The following is an 18221-nucleotide window of genomic DNA, read 5'->3' as shown; positions in this document are numbered from 1 at the left end:
TGAAATTAAATAGTGGAAGTCCTTAAGTGGTAATTATTCCATAACTGTTGATAGTGGAATTCTATGGCTTGGTATTATTGAAATTTTTGATATTATTAAAGGTTAAAATGGTAAAATGGTTAAAATATTAATAATAAAATTTAAAAAAAATCAAATATCATCATCTTCCATCTATTTCTCCACCAAAAATGCATGATTTAAATATCCATGGACGAAGCTACATTTATCCAAGCTTGGAAGATTAATTGGTGAATGGTTTTTGCTCGATTTTTAATGATTTCTACGTTTTTGAGCTTGTTGCAGCTTAATCTAGCTAACCTGTAGCTTCGTTTTCGAAACTGCTATAGATTTTGAATGATGCCATTGTTGAATGCTTGGTTTTTTAGATGTTTTATGATAGATTATTAATGTTTGAAGCTAGATTAATAAGTTTTATAAAGTGATTTTTGACAAAAATGTCAATTAAGGACTAAATTGAGAAAAGTGTAAAATTCATGGTTATATGTGTGAATAAACAAAAATATGGGCTGCTATAAAGTTGTATGAAATTCGGCTAGGCTTTGGTTTTTCCAAAATTGAATGAATTTCATTTTACGAGATTAGGGACTAAATTGTAAAAATGTAAAACATTAAGGGCAAAAGTATAATTTTGCCAAAATATGTATTATATGTTAAATTGAATAGTTTTGATGTTAATATATTGAATTTGATATTATATCTAGATCAAACTAAGCAATTATCGGAACTAGATCGAGGAAAATGAAAAGTGGACGAATAGCCAATAGTTTTATTCGAGCTACTCGAGGTAAGTTCGTATAGCTAGAATTGAATTATTAAATACATTTAATTGCTTAAAATGTATGTGTATGTGTATAAGTTGAATGAATAACCACTTGAAATTTGAATTACCAGTTATATGATTATATTACTGTTCACATAAATGTAAGTGAAATGTTACAAATGTTATATATACGTTACATGGATTCGGTATGATAATATGCATTAGGTATGCAAATTGAGTATTTAAATGTATATATTTAATTGAATTGAATATATACATGATTTGAGAAATTGAATTATTGATCATTGAATGCTTAAATGATGAAGTTGGATAATTACCGAGCCCGTTTGAACCGTAAGAATTTGTTAGATACGAGTGACATGTCATTAAGGTTACCGATTTGGTCGAGGTCCTGCATTTGTTGTGGACTCACCATAGCTCGTATGAGCTTACTATTTTCAGCTCATTAGAGCTTACTGATTCAGCTCATATGAGCTTACTGATTTAACTCATATGAGCCTACTGTTCAGCTCAATGGAGCTTACCGTTTTAGCTCAATAGAGCTTACTGTTCATCAGCTCAGGAGGAGCTTACCGACCATAACTCAAAAGATCATGTATGATGATGAATTGATAGATTACTGATGAATACACTTAGTGTGTATCACCCGAGTATCTATCCATATTCTACGTAGTTTAACGGACATAATTATTCTTACCGATCATATGAATGAGCTATGTTGAAATAGATGAATTACTATTGAAATGAATGAATTACTATAGATACGGATGATTTACTGTTGATACGGATAAATTATTGTTATTACTGAAGAATTATTGGTTATACGGATGAACTACTGGCTATATGAATGAATTTCAGTTCATACGAATAGAAATGAATTGCCATAATGTTATGTGAATTACATGGTATTGATGTTGTTTATTGAATTTAAATATGGAATGAAGTTATATGAACTTGAAATTGAATATTTATTGTTTTCACTTATGGTGACTTGATGATTACATCAATATAATGATACTAATCTATTGATGATTTTATATGCTTATACATTTGGCAAATTTGGTTGGATTGTATTGAAATGGTAATATAAGTTATAATGACGTACAAACAAATGTTATATATGTGAATCAGGATATGGGTGGTTTAACCATATATAAGCCCATTAGTGTGCAAGATACAGAATATTTGATGTTATTTTCATGGTTCAACGGAGAAGATAACAGTACAAGAATTGAAATGATGATATGAATCAGTTTAGGTATAAGTGACACACTCGACAAGTAAGTGACATTTAATAATTTCATATGATATGTAAGTGAAAACCGATGAATACATACAGGAATTACCAGGTTGTTATTGTATTACGTGTTGATTTTGATGGAGTTGATTTATATGTCCTCATGTTCCTCTAATTCTGAATTAATTGTATATAGTACATACTAGTCATACGAGCTTACTAAGCTTTTTAGCTTACTCTGTTTATTTTCTGTATTTTTTTACAGCGATTTGAAAGCTCGCTCGGGTTGGAAATCATCAAAGATTTCATCACACTATCTAGGAGTTGATTTGGTATTTTTGACTCATTGAAATTGGTTATATGGCATGTATAGGCTAGTTGATGATATGAGATGTGTGAGTTATTTTAGCTATTGAAGCTTATATGCATTGATGTGTTTAAGCCATGTGATTTGGCTTAACTTGGTTAAATATTGGTTATGTATATGTGTATTAAATATGGCATGTTTTAGCAAGTAATTGATGAGATGAAGATATAAAAATTGTTTGAATTATTAAATAGATTATATGCATATATTGGCTCACAAGTCATATTGGTTTGGTATGTGTTTAATGGCACATAATGTTTTTTTTTTTTTTTTGAAATGGTTGTTTTGGTTGCCAAATTGAATGATAGTATGGTGTTATATGTATGCTCATAAGGGTGTGTGATTCGACCATGTGTTTGTTGAAGCTTAGTTAAAATAAGTCAGTGTGTTATACAGCTTAGACACACGCGTGTGCCTATTGGCCGTGTATGGGTACTGATAAACCATAATTTATACATATTTTTATCCCATGCTTAGCATATTTATGGATGATTTCTTCTTAGATTTGGTGAATTTGATGCTCCTAACTCTTTAATTTCATGTTTTATACTTAGGTGAGCATAGGAGAGTAAAAAGAGTGAGAAACGGGCCAAAAACGGAGAAAATAAACCCACGTAGGAAATCAACACGGCCTGGACTTCCTCACACAGGCGTGGCACACGATCGTGTCCATTTGGCAGGATCGAAGCACGACTTACACAGGTAGACTACACGCCCGTGCCTATTCAACAGCCTTGACCACGGGTTGGAGTAATCGCACACGGGCGTGTCACACGGGCGTGTCCCTCCCGAGCCCAAGTATAGTCCTATTCCGAAAAGGCCACTTTTGTGACAGCCCAAAATTGACCCTAGTCGGGAAGTGGTTTTGGGACCACTAAACCGAGTCACCGAAATGTTTGAACGTAATATTTATTGTCTAGAATATGTATTTACGAATGTGTAAAAATTTCAAGCTTCGGTTTAGTCGATTGCATGTGAATTCAGTTAGTAGGACTTGTATGTCACTTTTGAAAATGATAGGCTAATCTATAAGGACCTAATAGTACATGTAGTCAAAGGGAGGACTTGCATGTCAAAATCCCCCAAGTGCTAGTGGCCGCCATGACAAGGAAGCATGGGCAAGACATGTCATGAAACATGTTGGGTGAGTGTTTTATGTTGAAATAAATAAAATAAGGTGCATGAGTAATAAAAAAAAAAGTGTGTGTGAAGGCTTTCCCTCCCTCCCCATTGCCGTGCAAGTGAGAAGAAAAACAAAAAAAAAAGCTTTGTTCATCTTTTTTCCATCCTTTTGGCCGAAAATCTCAAGGGAGAAGAAAGGGTCCTTGCTCATGGTTGGTTTGGAATAGGTTGGCCATCCTTGTAGCTAGATTAAGGTATGTTTAATATGGTGCCATGAGATTCATGCATGTTCTTAGTTGCTAGTTTTAGTTCTAATTAGTCCATGATTCAAAACCTTGCTATGTCATGGGGATGATAGTATGAAATGAAAATTTGAGATAAGTAAGGTTAAATTTGATTTGGTAAAATCGGCCATATGGGTGTATATGTTTGTAAAATATATTTTCTTTGTTAACTCCTTACAATCGGTTGTAGGAGTAATATTGGCTTATAAGGTTGAGTTGATTCATGATGTTGTATGTTAGGATTAAAATACTTGAGACTAGATTAGCTTAATGGTGACCATGCATTCGACCTTGAAGCATTAAACAAATGTTGGTTGAGATTTTGATATTTTGAACAAAGATAGTTGTGAAATGGGGTGAAAACCATTAAGTTATACACATAAAATCCAGCAAGAAGATTAAACTACTAAATGTATTCATTTTAGATCAAGACATCAAAGAGGAGAACCAAGCAAAGGCAAAGCAAAGATAATCGAGTAGTAGATTGGGAATCATTTCATCCGATATAAGGTAAGTCATTAAGCACTTATTTGTACTAATTTAAAGGGTCGTAATGTCCAAGTAATGATTCTGAATGGAATGGTAGAATATATATATATAAACATGTATGTATGTGGTGATAAAAATATTGAATTGAAAGAAAAGAGGTGAGATGTATTGAATGATCGGTTTCGGCACTAAGTGTGCGGGTGTAAACATTTATAATCACAAATTGGCACTAAGTGTGCGGGTTCAAATTATACAGCACTAAGTGTGCAAGTTTGATTACATAGCACTAAGTGTGCGAGTTCGACTATTAAGCACTAAGTGTGCGGGCTTATTGCACATCCTCTAATAAACGTACATGTTCTATGTGCGGCCTTACCGAGTCAATCATGGACAGTGATGCGAGTAAACACCTTGAGCTCATGAGGAATGGACATTTTATTTATATTTGGAATTTTGGTTTGGTAAGTCTTGATCTATGTGGTGATTATGCTCGAAAATAAATGCATGCAATGTCATATGGCGTAATGTATGAAATATCAAGTAGGGCTTGGTATGTGACCAAACCGAAATACCTAAAGAATTATAGTACCGTTTGGGGTGTGGATGGAGGATTTTAATCCGCATTAATTATTTTCTTTTATGGTATATTATTACTGAGCGGAAATATAATGCTTATGGCTTCTTGAGTTATATACTCACCCGGTGTTTGCTTGTCGCCATTTTAGGTTTCTCGGACTCGTCCTTTTTGCGTGCTCGTGATCGTCATTGGAGTCATCACACCGGCTATCAACTTTTGGTATTTTTTTCGTGTAGTCAGTTTAGGAGAACATTTTGGCATGTATAGGCTAATATGCTTTGTTGAACTTTGGTATGTAAACTTTTAGCCATGCGAAAATGGCATAAATGCTCGGTTGGATTTAGTTCTCCAATGTTAAGTCACAAGTCTTGGTAATTCGATTTCCATGCCTTATGCCATGGTTGATTATTTTGGTGTTAAAATGCATGTTATGGCAATAGTGTAGTAGGGAGATGTTGGATAATGATTAGCCTCTGGTATGGCTAGTCATGATCATGATTTGTGACATGTATGATGAATCACTAATTAGATCAAAGGGAAATCATGAAATAGGCATAGTTGCTTTAGTGACAGGTGCTGGCAGCAGCAGTAACGTGAGATTGAAAAATCACTAAAAATAGTAGGAATGGTATTAAATAGTAAATAAATTATGTAAATGTACCTTGATGAATCTACTTTTATATAGAAGAAACGAAATGGTCATATGAGTTATAAGTTAACAGATATTAAAGTTCTTGTGAAACAGGGCCAGAACGGTTTCTGGATCCCCTGTCCCGACTTTGGAAAATCATTGTAAATTAACCAGAGATAATTAGGAGTCATGCCATATATTTGTAGATTCCTCTCTGAGTCTAGTTTCTATAGAAACAAATGGCATCAGTATTGAAGCCCTGTACAGGGATATATCCAATTCGTAATGCACAAAAGTCAGTGTAGTCGATCCCTACAACAGGGGAGACTTTAACTAATAAACTGTACTAATTGGCTTGACCAAAAATTCTAGAAAAAAATATGTAGATGGAAATATGAGTCTAGTTTCATGGAAAAATTGCGAAACTGATTTTCGAGTTGTAAAACTCAAGTTATGAATTTTGGAGCGACTAGTACACAGATTGGCAGCTTGTCTGGAAACTCTCAATAAGTGGGTTGAAGTCTGTTAACACCTCGTGTTCGACTCCGGCGACGGTCTCGGGTTCGGGGTGTTACAACTTTTGAGGGCTCTTAGGCATTCTAAAGCCTATTTAAACACCGGAGGAGGCACTTAGAGGAGACACACGGAGTAGGAGGCAAGGAATTACTCAAGGGAAGCCGATTCATCCATCTTAGAAGCCGGATTCATCGTCAAGACTGAAGATCTCCCTTCAATTTTCATTCAGGGGTTTTGGGTTTTCTTTATGTTTTGTTATCTTTATTCTTTTGAGATGTTTTCTTCCTTAGTTATGAATTAAACCCCCTAAATAACTAAGGGGAATGAAACCTAAGACAGATCTTGTTATTATTATCTGAATTGTATGATAAATATTTGACTTGTTCTTAATTATGTGTTCTTAATTCTTATTTTAATATTCCAGGATATTGATTCAAGTTAATGCTCTTATTCAGAAAAGGAATAGACCATATCTAAGAGTAAATTTGTGTGACAGCCCTAAAGTGACCCTAGTCGGAAAGCAGTTTCGGGACCACTAAACCGAGTCACCAAATTATTTGAATATGATAATTATTGTCTAAAATATATGAATATGAATGTGTGAAAGTTTTAAGCTTCGATTTAGTTAATTGCATGTGAATTTAGTTAATAGGACTTATGTGTGACACTTTTGAAATGTGATAGGTTAATCTATAAGGATCAATTAGTGCATGAAATTAAAAGGGTGGACTTGCATGTCAATTCCCCCACTTAATTAGTAGTGGCCGGCCATGACATTGAGGATAGACAAAATGTGATGGGTAAAACATATTATAAACAATTTGTGATAACATGTTGTGGGAAGAACAATAAATTTTGAGGGGAGTGGGAGGAGAAACCAAAGTTGTTTCATCCTTGCTCCCCCCCCTACTTAGTACCTAGAAGAAAAAAAAAAAGAAAAAGGCTTCATCCTCTTTGTTCTTCTTGACCGAAAAATCAAAGGAAGAAGAAAGGAGTTCTCTTGCTTCATGTTCGGTTTGGATGAGGATTAGGAAGAGGTAAGTATCTTGAAATTCTTGGAAATTTATGTATAAAGAAGGTGGTTAGTCCAAGTTCTATTCATTTCATGGATTAAATTTTGATTGATTGGAGGTTTGATATTCGGCCAAGTAGTTTGAAGCTCTTAGTACATATATTTTTCTTCCTTCTTAAAGGTTGAAATTGGGTTGTTCCTAAGAGGTGCCGGATGTGGTCATTGAAGGGCCTTGGGGAAACAATATGTGAGGCTTGGGTTATAGCATTCGGCCATGGTAGTAAATAGAAGAGATAAATGGTAGTAAGGTGAAGTGCAAATGTTAGTGTTTGATTGCTAGTGTATATATGTGTACTAGCTAGAGTTTTGAATTTGAAAAATGGTTTGAGCACCATGTGTGGTATTGAGATTGTTTGAGTGAATTCATAGATATTTATATGATGAATTTGGTTGTAGATATACATGCTTAAATAAGATGCACACATGAATGAATAGATAGATTGGTGTTGCATGTATTCGGTTATAGGCAAGCATAATGATGAATCTATCTTGACTTAGATAATCGGCTCAAGGAGAATTTGTTAAAGTGCTTAGTTAATTGATATTAGGTTAATGATGTGTGTATTCGGTCATAAAGGTGCACATGAGGAAATGTTAGATTAATTGTATTAAATTGCTCAATGTGATTAAAAATGCATATGACCATTTTGTATTTGAGCTAAAGGTGGCCATATGACCTATCAAACTCCTTGTCATATTCGGCCATAAGCTAGCATAATGAGACTTTAATAAGTTAAATTTGTTTGAATTAGCTCAAGAGCTTAGAGGACCAAAGTTGGATAAGAGAAAGGAAAAAGTGATCGAATAGCCGTCGAAATCGTTCGACAACATCCGAGGTAAGTTTTCGAGTAATGAAACTTAGTTTACGATTTGATTAAGTCATGACGTATAATCATAACAAATATACGGTGATATAATGATTCTACTTGAATTATATGTTGAGTTAATTAGTCTATACGTATGATGGGTAGCCGTATGTGCATAGAGATCATGTCACAAAGCAAACCAAATCATGCTGTTTGTATGTGGCTATTGAGCCGAAAATGGGAATGCTTAATGATTGACTTGTGTTTGAATTCTAGTTATGAAAATGAAATAAATATGTGTCATGATTTACCGATATGTGCATGAATATTCGGATGATAACCGGGCTAAGTCCCGAAGGCATTTGTGCGAGTTACTAATTCTGGGCTAAGTCCCGAAGGCATTTGTGCTAGTGACTAATTCCGGGCTAAGTCCCGAAGGCATTTGTGCGAGTTACTAATTCCGAGCTAAGTCCCGAAGGCATTTGTGCGAGTTATTATATCCGGGCTAAGTCCCGAAGGCATTTGTGCGAACTACTATATCCGGGCTAAGTCCCGAAGGCATTTGAGCGAGTAGCTATATCCGGTTAAATCCCGAAGATACTTGGTTTGGGAATGAGCGATCTTGCTGTAATAATTTCAATTAATATGCTCGTAAAATCCCAACAATGAGGTATGTTTCGTATATGCATTGGATTAGTTAATTCCTTTTAAATAGTATTCGCTCAGTCGATTAATGAGCTTCCGACTTTTGGTTAAGTTGATCTCTTATGTATGAGTATAAGAGTTGGTAATGTGAAGTAGGTATGATTTTGAGAATGTGTGTATATGAAATTATCCGTTTAGTCATATGAATGCTATACTTCAATTGTGCCTAATTTCATTGCTCAAAACTTACTAAGCATTAAATGCTTACTCCGTTTCTTTGATTCTCTGTTTTATAGATTTTGGTTCGTCAGCTATCGGACTCGGGATTGTCAAAGCCGAAGTCGTCCACACTATCAAAGCCCTTTTGGTACACTTTTGGTTGAACTCTGAAAATGGCATGTATAGGACTACCCTTTTTGTTGTTGGTCATGTACCCTTTGGTTTTGTATAAATTTGGATAGCCATGCGAAAATGGCTTATATACACTTTGAGCATAGCATTATAATCGTTTTGTATGTTGTTCATTGAGAGGTATGGAAATGTTTGGTAACGATTAGCCATTGGAATGGTTAATCATGATCATTTTGGTGCTTTGTATGACAAATTCTAGTTGATTCATGGAAAACCATGAAATAGGTAAAGTTTACCTTAAAAATAGATGCTGACAGCAGCAGTGGTGTGGGTTTGAAAAATCACTAAAAATAGTAGGAATAGAATTAAATATTTAATAAATTATTTAATCTAACCTTGATGAATCTACTTTCATATGGAAGAAACGAAACGATCATATGAGTCGTATTTTAAGAGATATTTAAGCTTTCGTGGAACAGGGCCAGAGCGATTTCTGGATCCCCTGTTCTGACTTTGGAAATTCACTATAAATTAACCAAAGATAATTAGAAGTCCTTCTCTATATGTATAGATTCCTTTTCGAGTCTAGTTTCTTTAGAAACAAACTGCATAAGTAATGAATCCCTGTACAGGAAGATATATAAGTCGTAATGCATGAAGGTCAGAGCAGTCAAACCCTGAAATAGGGGAGACTTTAACTAATAAACTGTACTAATTGGCCCCATCAAAAATTCTATAAAAAAAATTTTTAGATGGATATATGAGTCTAGTTTCAGGGAAAATTTACAGAATCAGTTTTCGAGCTTCGAAACTCGAGATATGATTTTTAAGGTGACAGTGACGCAGTTAGCCAGCTTGTCTGGAAATTTTTAAAATGGACTGTGATAATAAATGAATTATGTCTGTTAACACCTCGTGTTCGACTCCGGCAACGGTCTCGGGTGCGGGGTGTTACAATTTGTCGTAATTAAGTGGAGTTGATTGCACGCCTAGAGATAGGGTGATAAGATTTTGCCAGATTAGGGTGAAACCTAATAAGGGGATCCATAGATCGAGTTAATACAACACTAGGGCATTAATTAGAAAAATATTTCAATTAATCAACCTAAGGTTAGACGTTATTAGTCTCCAGAGAGAGATAATAATATAACTTAGGGATTTTTAAGGATCAAGTCAAATGAATAAATCGTCTGATTCAGATTCAAATAACAAGTGAAGTCTAGGTGGATTTTTCCTTGGGTATTATCTTAATCAATTGAGTTCTCCCAAAAGCTTTTCCCCATTTTCTCTCTGTGCACCCTTAGTTTAGTTAACTAGTTTAGATAAACAAATCCCTTAATTTTTAGGCTAGATAATAAAAAGAAAGTAATTACTAGTACTCTTGGTTCCTTTGGGTTCAACAAACCTGTCTTGCTAAAGCTATACTACTGTTCAATAGGTACACTTGCCTTCATCGTGATAATAGTTAGTTTCAAGAACGATTAATTATAATTTTTTAAAACCTGTCACAAATATCACGTACCAAGTTTTTGGTGCCGTTGCTGGGGAACTAGGATATTAGGAACACTCGATTTTAATCACTTTAGCCATTCTAATTTATTTGCAATTTAAATTTTTATTTTCTTTTCTAATTTTTTTTATTCGTTCCTGGCAGGTTTTTATAGTGTATGACTAGAAGAAACCCATCGGGACCATTACTGTTTGATAGTGAGATCGATCGTACAGTTCACAGAAATCGAAGAGAAATAAGGCAAAGCTTAAGATACACAGAGGAAGAGTAAGAGGACGATACTTCAACTATAACCAAGGAGATGGCTGAAAACCAAGAAAATCTGCTACCTCCTGCAATTGCTGCTAATCAGAATCCTGCTCCACGTACTATGTATGATTATGCTAAACCTTCTTTAACAGGAACTGAATCGAGCATAGTTAGGCCTGCTGTTGCTGCAAATAACTTTGAACTGAAACCTAACACCATTCAAATGATCCAACAGTTTGTTCAGTTTGATGGTTTACAGGACGAGGATCCCAATGCTCACTTGGAAAATTTCTTAGAGTTTTGCAAACTTTTAAAAACAATGGCATTTCTGATGATGCCATTCGCCTTCGGTTGTTTCCATTTTCGTTGAGGAATAAGGCTAAACAATGGTTGAATTGTTACCATGAGGATCAATCACTACTTGGGAACAAATGACCGAAAAGTTTTTATTAAAATATTTTTCACCGGCCAAAATAGCCAAGTTACATAATGATATCTCCTCTTTTGTGCAGATGGATTTAGAAACACTCTACGATGCATGGGAGAGATACAAGGATCTGTTGAGAAGGTGCCCTCACCATGGGTTACCACTCTGGCTACAGGTTCAAACATTTCACAATGGCCTGAATCCTTTGACTTGACAGATGATCGACACAGCCGCTGGCGGAACTATCAATAATAAGACACCTGAGGATGCTTATGAATTTATAGAAGAGATGTCAATGAATAATTATCAGTGGCAAATCATGAGGACAAAGCCAACGAAAATAGTCGGCGTTTTTAACGTTGACTCGGTCACCATGTTCTCTAATTAAGTAGAACTTTTGAATAGAAAAATTGATGGTTTTCTTGGTTCTTCACAGGTTCACCCAGTAATGAGTGCGAAGCAAGTGGAGATGGATCAAGCAATTCATAATACCCACCCTATGGCCACAAAATGGAGAACGAGTAGTTAAATTACATGGGTAATAATCCTCGATCTCAAAATAATCCTTATAGTAATACTTAAAATGAAGGTTGGAGGAACCACCCAAATTTCTCATGGGGAGGCCAAGGGAATCAGAGACCACCACCTTCAGGCTTCTAACAACCACGCTACCAACAAGAGAAAAAGCCGAACCTTGAAAAGATACTAACAAAATTCATCTCGGTGTTAGAAACTCATTTTCAAAATACCGAGGCAGCACTTAAGAATCAACAAGTATCAATCCAAGGGTTCGAAACTCAGATAGGTCAGCTCGCTAAATTGATATCTGAATGACCACAAGGTAGCCTACCGAGTAACACTGAATCTAACCAAGGGAGTAACTCAATGCAATTACCATTCAAGATGATGAAAGGTTAGTTGCACCTGAACCAGAACCGAGGCAAGAAATTGTGGTAAGCAAAGGTACAGGTAAGGTGGACCACAATAACTAGAAACCGGTAAGTAAAGAGTACAAATCTCGTGTGCCATACCCCAACGCAATAAAGAAAGACCGCACAGATGAACAATTCGGTAAATTTCTTAAATTATTAAAGAAGTTACATATTAACCTACCGTTTATTGAAGCTCTTTCCTAGATGCCAAACGCAGTCAAATTCTTAAATGAGCTTTTAACAACTAAGCGGAAGTTGGATGAGGCATCGCATGTAGAGCTAAATGCAGTTTGCTCAGCCATACTACAGATTAAGCTAGCCAACAAATTAAAAGATCCAGGGAGTTTTACGATTCTCTTTTTAATTGGTAGCCTAGATGTTAATAATGCTTTCGCTGATTTAGGGGCTAGTATCAATGTTATGCCTTACAAAATGTTTAAGCAACTAGGTCTTGGAAAACCCAAACAAACTAGGATGAGTATTCAATTAGCCAATAAAACAATCAGATTTCCTAGGGGGAATTATTGAAGATGTAATGGTTAAAATTGACAAATTTATATTCCCAGTTGATTTCATTGTTCTAGACATAGAAGAGGATAGTAACATTCCTTTAATTTTAGAGAGGCCCTTTTTACCAACCGCTAAAACAATAATTGATGTTGGCACAGGTGAACTTACACTTCGTGTGGGAGACGAAACAATCACCCTTCAAGCTCGTAATATGAGTAACACATCAAAACTTGAAGGTGGTTGTATAAATCATTCTATTAAAACTGACCATGTGGTGCAACCTACTTTGCAGGAAATAAGTTCAAAGAACCTACATGAGCCATGTTCAAGCAACAACAAAGGACCTTTCTATGAAGAACGAAGGCTACAAATCGAGGAACTAGATGAATGGCGGGCACATAAATCGAGGACACACAATAAACCAAAACCACGCCATGACGATCTCAATGTCGCACCAAATCAACTTAAGGTTGGAGACAAAGTACTACTAGATGCAGCAAACCATCGCATCGCCACTTCTAAACCTAACGGAGCAATCCCTCTTATGGTACTCAGTATTTTCCCATATGGTACAGTTGAGGTAATTCATCCCAAATTCGGCACTTTTAAGGTAAACAGTACTCGTCTTAAACCTTATGTTGATAAAATTGACAGCAGAGATGAAGAGTGTAAACTCCTCACACCACCATGACCATGCACCAGAAAGGTAAGTCGAGCTTAGACTATAAATAAATGCTTCTCGGGAGGCAACCGGAGCACTAACGATGATAACTGCTTTAAAAATTTTAGTTTTAACATCTAATCACTAACTGAGTCATTGAAACACAAGTTCTCTAATCCCCACGGTAGGGCACACTAGCGTGTCTTAGGCCGTGCCCACACCACGAGAAGAGACACGGCTGTGTGTTACGGTCAAGTGAAAACAGGACAAAATTTTTCCTTAGCATGGGATGCGATAAGTTGTCACGGCCGTGCGACGTGGCCGTGGGCGAGTCTGTCAAACCAACACGGGCGTGCGACAAGCATGTGTCTAGGAACTGTGGTTGAAACTGAAAAATTAGCACGGTCATGCAACACGCCCGTGCCCACCATCCATGCCCAAGACTAATAAAACAACACGGGTGTGCGCAATGGAACACAGGCGTGGGAGAAGCAAACGAAGTGGGACACGGTTGTGCGACACAGCCGTGGGCACCAACACTTTAAAAGAGCACGGGCGTGTGCGAATCTCAAACGTGCCCAAATTTAAAAAATTACGAAACACACGGGCAAAAATTCACCCTAAAATCTATATAAACCCCTCACTATTCATCATCCCCTTCCTCAAAATCCCTAACCCTAGTCGCTGCAACTTCACACTCCCTACCTGCCATGCCCGTGAGCCGATTACAACGCCACTTTCAATGATCCAAAGCTCCTCCGTCTTGTGTTTGTTCATTTTTTTTCCCTCTATTTTCTTCATTCTTTTACATATTTCATGATATTTTGTTTTATTTTGAGCAAATAATCATAGTTATCATGATAGAAATTTGCCATGTTATTCAATACATTTTGCTGCATTCATCCATTTTTCTTGTTTCCATAGATTTCATGCTTACCCGCATGCATTCATTCACTAGATATTTCCGTTAACATTACTCTCATAGTCCTTTTCATAGTAATGACATAATTTATCTAATTGGGTTTTTTTTTTTTAGCATAGTTGTTCTTTCGTACTTGACTTCTAGGAAATATCTTTATTAGTTTTACCATGCATATTTTTCCATGCTATTGTTAGGGAGTAATTTTATTTTTATTTCGACTTGCCATTGCAGGTATACTATGTCAACCTCACACGGCAAGAAGACTGTCGTCCCCGCCTTGAAAAAAAGGAAAGGAGCAACGTCCTCCTCGGGTCCTACCGCTGAGATCCGTCACCCTTTCCTCCAATTCCCCTTGAAACCCCAGGAGGAGCAATTTCAGATATTACGGGCCCGACCCCTAGGTGTGGGCCGCTGCATTGACTAGGCTGCACTTGAACAAATTCAGATGGATGACGCGGTCTGAGCCCTCTTGACGACTGAACCGTGGGGGCTCTTCTTTGAGATCATCGAGCCGACATACCTCGTGCTCATAATGGAACTCTGCTCGACCTTCTATCTTCAAGTTGTCATGACAAACTTCGACGATCCTGAAACGGTCCAGTTCCGCTTTGGTGGTCTAGTGCGCCAATTGAGCGTACCGAAGTTTAGAATTGCACTTGGGCTGTACACGGAGGAGTTCATGGATGACAATGAACTCGACACCCTCCATCGTCACATCCACTACTCCCCCTCAAAGTGCTGGAAGGACCTCGTCCCTACCTCGGCCACCTATGATCCTAGCCGCTCTAAAGCATTGGCCTCGCCCCATCCCTGCGATACCTACACGCCATCTTGGCCCACACTCTGAGCGCCTTACTCGATTTGGGCAATAGTGTTTTCAGCGTTTTGATCACAATGATGCTACTCTTCATCAGATTTGTCAGCACCTTCACATCTCATCACCACTACCACCTCACAAACCATCCGGCGATGAAGATGTTTAAAAAAATTTTATTTATTTTTTTTATTTTCACTTTTATCTTTATTTATCTTCTTTAAGTACTTTTTATTTCATTTTCCTTTAATATTAGTTTAATTTTAGTTTTTACAATTTTTATTTTTGGCTATTTCATTACGAGTAATTATGCTTCCTTATATTTCCTAAAGAGCTCCTAATTTTATCACAATCATAAAGAGCTCCAAAGCTCATCATATAATAGGAACTAAAAACTGCATTGGCAAAGGTTCTCCACGACTGCCATGTCCTGCTCGACCACGACCATAGCTACTACCAGATATAATACTCTTTTGGTGCAGGACTTATGGACTAATGAACCTCTACCACCACCAGAGTATCCTCCTCCACTCTCATCATTGCCTTGGCTGATTATTCTCCATAACTCCAATTCAAGGAGTTCATTCATCATTCAGGAAGTTTCATCTCTCTCCCTATCTTATGATTATATATCTATATTTTTCAATATATCCATCTTTGTACATTGAGGGCAATGTACATCTTAAGTCTGAGGGGTCTTTTATATCATCATTAGAAATTATTAGAAATCCCTGAATTTTGTCTTATTCTCATGTGAATCACTTATATCACTATTAGAATGAATTTTAATTAATTTATGATTTTTATTGATATGTCTTGAATTAAAACATAGGTATTTATGCATTGATTGTTTAAACTTTAAGACATTAGGGAATCAAGCATGATAAGTTGATTTTTGAAGAATTAAAAATTTTTAGGTTATTTCCCTAAGTTTAGGTATTATCTTGAATTGAAATTCACAAGTTTAAACATCAAAAAGCCATAATTTTTATGAGATCTTGAGCCTTTTAGAGCATATTTTATTTCTTTCATGCTCACTTTTATTATGAGTGCATCAGTATTGATTTGTTATTCTAAAACTTGTTTGATTATGCATGTCAAGACCACACCATTTGATTTGATATGTCAAGATGATAAAGGCATTTAAGTTTAACTCACTCACTCCACAAAAAGCCTACTTTCATAATTAACCGTTAGTGAACCCCTTTGAACCTAACAAGCCATTAATTGATTTACCCTCAATGTTAACCCATAACCCATTATTGTTGAAATCCCCTAATTTGATCCCTATTTTTGTCGAGATTTGATTTGAATTTATTGCTTAACTATATCTTATTCTTTGTTGCAATAATTAAGTTCTATGTTATTTGACTTGTTCTTAAAAAAAATTATATACATATTTATTAATAGTAATTCGTCGTTTTTTAGCTTAAAGTATTAGTTCCATATTCTAAGAAGAAGCTCACTTGTATTCAACTGATGACTAGTTATTTTTCTAGCTAGGTAATTTTTCAATTCAATCTTGATTCTAACCTCTTCTTTTAGCTTGTGACCACACCCCCTAACCAAAGCCACATTACAACCCTCTAAAGACCTTTTTGATTGATGTATCATCTCAATATATAGTGGTGGAGATTTGATTTTCAAGCCTATGGTAATAACTTTTCATATTGACTAATGAGAGCTTTATTTGATGTCCTTAAATACCTCGAGTGATTTGAGTGAATCTTTAGTAAGGATGTTAAACTCTGTGATATTTTGATCAAAGGTAATCACTTAGATGAAGGGAGACACCTATGTTTTCGGGATAAAATGCTCAACTTGGAATGTTTGAAACTTTGATGTACTTTTAGTTGAATTTTCAATGTATGAATACTTATGGATTATTTTGAGATATTATTGATAGGGATTATAAATTGAGATGAATTTATTTTGATTGTGAGTTGAGGACTTTGCTTGAGGAACAGCAAACGCTTAAGTGTGGGGGTATTTGATAAACTATAATTTATACATATTTTTATCCCATGCTTAGCACATTTATGGATGACTTCTCCTTAGATTTGGTGAATTCGATGCTCTTAATTCTTTAATTTCATGTTTTATACTTAGGTGAGCATAGGAGTGTAAAAAGAGCAAGAAACGGGCCGAAAATGGAAAAAATAGACCCACGTGGGAAATCAACATGGCCTGGACTTCCTCACACGAGCGTGGCACACAGCCGTGTCCATTTGGCAGGATCGAAGCACGACTTACACGGGTAGACTACACGCCCATGCCTATTCAACAGCCTTGACCATGGGCTGGAGTAATCACACACGGGCGTGTCCCTGCCGAGCCCAAGTATAGTCCTATTCGAAAAAGGCCACTTTTGAGGGCTCTAACATCGGAAGAGGCACTTAAAAGACACACACGGAGTAGGAGGCAAGGAATTACTCAAGGGAAGCCGATTGATCCATCTCAGAAGCTGGATTCATCGTTAAGACTGAAGATCTCCCTTCAATTTTCATTCAGGGGTTTTGGGTTTTCTTTATGTTTTGTTATCTTTATTCTTTTGAGATGTTTTCTTTCTTAGTTATGAACTAAACCCCCTAAATACCTAAGGGGAATGAAACCTAAGACAGATCTTGTTATTATTATCTGAATTGTATGATAAATATTTGACTTGTAACGCCCCTAACCCAAATCCGTCACCGGAATAGAGTTACGGAGCATTACCGGAGTTACCGATTCATTTATCAGATATTTCATTAATCCAATATCTTTTCTTTTCCACGTTCAAGTCTCGTATTCAAGTCATCCGGATCTTTATAAAGAAATTTGATCGTTGTTTTCATTTATTTCATGTTATAATACATTCAACTAATGCTCTAAACAAAATAATCATTTTACCCCTAAACTTTTAATTAATGACGATTTCATCCTTAGGTTAAAATAAAATAAAATTATTGCAATTTAATCCTTATTTCCAGCCGTTATTCTCACACAAATTGATAACAACCTATGAATTCTATAAAATGGCAGAATTTTCCATAATTTCAACACTTTTCAATTTAATCCTTAAAACATGTTTTCCATTATCTTGATCTAAATTAATAATTTCATTCAATTTTGTAATTTAAATAATAAAATAATCCATTTCATGCAAATTGGTTATTTCTAACATTTTTCTTTTACAAAATTGCCCATAAAATTTTACTTTTATTCAATTTAGTCCATGAGCTTAAAACATACAAATTAGCCATGCTAGCTCAATATTCATACATATTTTTCTCCTCCTCCTCTCCATTCCAAATCCTT

General features: G+C 35.8%; 1 non-coding gene across 1 annotated transcript; it reads right to left on the bottom strand.

The window, feature by feature from the left end:
• Positions 1-11138: 11138 nt before the first annotated feature.
• Positions 11139-11244, bottom strand: LOC128293438 (small nucleolar RNA R71). Its single transcript, XR_008283621.1, has one exon. It is a non-coding gene; the product is annotated as a small nucleolar RNA R71 (small nucleolar RNA).
• Positions 11245-18221: the final 6977 nt, after the last annotated feature.

Source organism: Gossypium arboreum, chromosome 5 (assembly GCF_025698485.1).
Source record: "Gossypium arboreum isolate Shixiya-1 chromosome 5, ASM2569848v2, whole genome shotgun sequence".
In the NCBI taxonomy this organism is placed as follows: Eukaryota; Viridiplantae; Streptophyta; class Magnoliopsida; order Malvales; family Malvaceae; genus Gossypium; species Gossypium arboreum.
This window is presented reverse-complemented; position numbering and strand designations above follow the sequence as displayed.